Genomic DNA, 2,920 nt, shown 5'->3' with positions numbered 1-2,920 from the left:
TTGATTATCTGCGGGGTGAGGGGGAGGTCGTCAGTGGGGGGAGCACGGCTGCAGTAAAGCCGAGGGGACCTGGTGCGGGGTCATGCTGGGTCAGTGGCCAGCCTTGCCATGGGGGGAGGAGGGGACGAGAATCTGCTCGGGCTTGTCCTGTGCTTCCAGGACAGGGCTGGTGCTCCTGGGTTGGGGCGGGTGCCTTGGAGCTAGGACCTGTCCTGCTCCATGGGTGACCCCCATTCAATCCTTGCCCTTGGTGCCCCAGGGCAACAATGCGCTCTGGCCCTGGAGGGGCTGGTCGCTTGCACGGGGAGGCGCCCTGGGAGCATGGGGGAGGCCGGGAGACCCACCCCGAGTCCCTGGCCCAGCAGCACCGTTACCTAGAAGCAGAACTTCTCTCCCAGAATGCTGCTGTGCAGCGGGCGGATCACTACGTCCTCGCCACTCAGATCCAGCTCAGCTGCACTTGGTGCAGGCAGCAGGGACTCACGGGAGCCATGCCGGCTCGGCAGCCTGGGGGGGGGGAGAATGCGCCGGTCACGTCCCGCCCAGCCCCCCTGCCGGTCCCAACCCAGTCTCTGCCCACAGCAAGGGGGCCGAGTCCAGAGCCTCTCCTGGAGCGGTGATCAGCCTTTGCCCACACCCGCCCCCTCCCCGCTGGCGATACCAGCTTCCTGGTGCACAGAGCACTGGGGCGGCCTAGGGGCAGGGGGGTTCTGCTGCACAGGATCCTTCGGCACCACTGTACCCAGCTCCTCACTGTGGGGAGTTATTCCACCCATCTGCCCAGGCCCCAGCCTCTGGGGGGGCACACACTTGCAGCAGGGCCCCTGGGGGACACGGGGATGGCCTGCTCTAGGCCTAGGAAGGGAGGAGGCTGCAGGGTGGGGGCACTTCCCAGGGGCATCCACACTTTCAGTCCTGTCTGGGGGGCAGGGCCGATGCAACCCATTAGGCGACCTAGGCAGTCGCCTAGGGCACTACTATTTGGGGGGCAGCGACCGCAGCGGTATTTTGGCGGCGGGACCTTCCGCCTAGGGTGGCAGAAAAGCTGGCGACGCTCCTGCTGGGGGGGAACCCCCAGCACCCTGCTCGCTGGGGGCTGCTGTTCTACTGAACCCTATACAGGTTGTTACATTGCCCTCACAAGTAGGGCATCTGATCATCCCCACTGGTCCCCTTGGAGGGGTGCCCACGGGCTTTGCTCAGAGGAGGCACGGTCCCCAAACTCCCCAGATCCTAGGGCCCTCCCCACAGCCTTGGCCGAGCAGGGGAAGATGGGGCTGAGGCTTCTTGCTCTCATGCCAGGGGCAGCGGTGGTGTACCTGTCGCCGTCCGTAAGGGGCGCTGTTGTGGAGTCGGGCTTGGATGCAGTCCGGCCCTTCCGTTCTCTTAGCCTCTTCCATATCAGCCCCTAGGATGAGGAATAGCCAACAGTAACAAGGCTCTCGTGCCACTCAGCCAGCGCTGAAACATAGCCACCTCGGGAGGGGGGGAGGGGAGAAGAGCTACCCCGATAGCTAGGGAAGGGGACCGGACAAGGGCTGTGAGCCCAGGACAATGCTGGGGGGCCAGAGAGGCAGGAAGGAGTTAACCAGACCAGCTGGGCACCTGGTAGTCTGCATGGCCGCTGGGCTCAAGGTGGAGGTCTCTGTGTGCTCCTACATAGCCCTATGGGCATGTGTGAGCGTCCTTGAGTGTCCCCAGGGAGATGTGGGATCTGTGTCCCTCTCTGGAGTTATGTCCCTGGGGTGTGACACCTGGGGCCTGTCCCCTCTCCCATTCCCAGCTCCCCGGGTCAGGGCAAAATTCTAGTCCTAGCTCAGCAGCTGGGATTTTCTTACCTTCACGTTACTGAACTGGGAGCTGGTTGACACGTCGTTCTCAGGGCCTCTTCCCGGGGCCCGGGGGCTGGGCGAGCTCTTCCCCTCGGAGGAGAGATCTACAAGAATCAGCCACACTCAGCAAGAGATCCCAGCCCTCCGGGGGGTCAGCTCGGGGAGGGGACTGGAGAAGGGCTGTGAGCCCAGTGTGACGTTGCAGTCTATATGGTTTTATAAAAATATGCTAATGAGTGAATATAATGTAACTGGAATATGCTTCATGCAAAAAGTCTCTTGTAAGGTATCATTACAAAGCTTATAATCTACTGAGTGTGATCATCCTATTTGTATAAATGTACCACTCTTGTATCTGAAACTAGAAATATGAAATATCACTCTGAGGGCCTATTGTAATTATGCAAAGTGGGGGCCATTAATGGTGGTTTGGAATCTTGATGACTCCCATTAACCAGGACAATTGTCTTCAGCTGGCTAAAGAGAGAGCCTCTCCACCCCCCTCTGCTAGCACCCCAGGATACCTGGGAGAAAACTGGAACAAAGGGCAGTGACTGCAAGGGGTGTGAGTGATTGCTGGACCCAGGCTAAAAGGAGATTAGTCTGTAAAATGGAGCATTCTGGAACTGGTGAGGATCTTATCTGTATTCAGTTTAATTAAACATGGATTTGCGCATTTTATTTTATTTTGCTTGGTGACTTACTTTGTTCTGTCTGTTACTACTTGGAACCACTTAAATCCTACTTTCTATATTTAATAAAATCACTTTTTACTTATTAATTAACCCAGAGTATGTATTAATACCTGGGGGAGCAAACAACTGTGCATCTCTCTCTATCAGTGTTATAGAGGGTGAACAATTTATGAGTTTACCCTGCATAAGCTTTATACAGGATAAAACGGATTTATTTGGGTTTAGACCCCACTGGGAGTTGGGCATCTGAGTGTTAAAACAGGAACACTTCTGTTAGCTGCTTTCAGGTAAACCTGAAGCTTTTGGGCCAAGTAATTCAGAGCCTGGGTCTTTGTTGGAGCAGATGGGAGTGTCTGGCTCAGCATGACAGGGTGCTGGGGTCCCGAGCTGGCA

At 56.9% G+C, this 2,920-nt stretch overlaps 1 long non-coding RNA gene across 1 annotated transcript; it reads right to left on the bottom strand.

The window, feature by feature from the left end:
• Window positions 1-81: 81 nt before the first annotated feature.
• LOC135980661 (uncharacterized) lies at window positions 82-2,890 on the bottom strand. Its single transcript, XR_010597609.1, has 3 exons — window positions 1,839-2,890; window positions 1,320-1,408; window positions 82-507 (listed from the first exon to the last, which is right to left on the bottom strand). It is a non-coding gene; the product is annotated as an uncharacterized LOC135980661 (long non-coding RNA).
• Window positions 2,891-2,920: the final 30 nt, after the last annotated feature.

This window comes from Chrysemys picta, unplaced genomic scaffold (genome assembly GCF_011386835.1).
Source record: "Chrysemys picta bellii isolate R12L10 unplaced genomic scaffold, ASM1138683v2 scaf5643, whole genome shotgun sequence".
Classification (NCBI taxonomy): Eukaryota; Metazoa; Chordata; order Testudines; family Emydidae; genus Chrysemys; species Chrysemys picta.
This window is presented reverse-complemented; position numbering and strand designations above follow the sequence as displayed.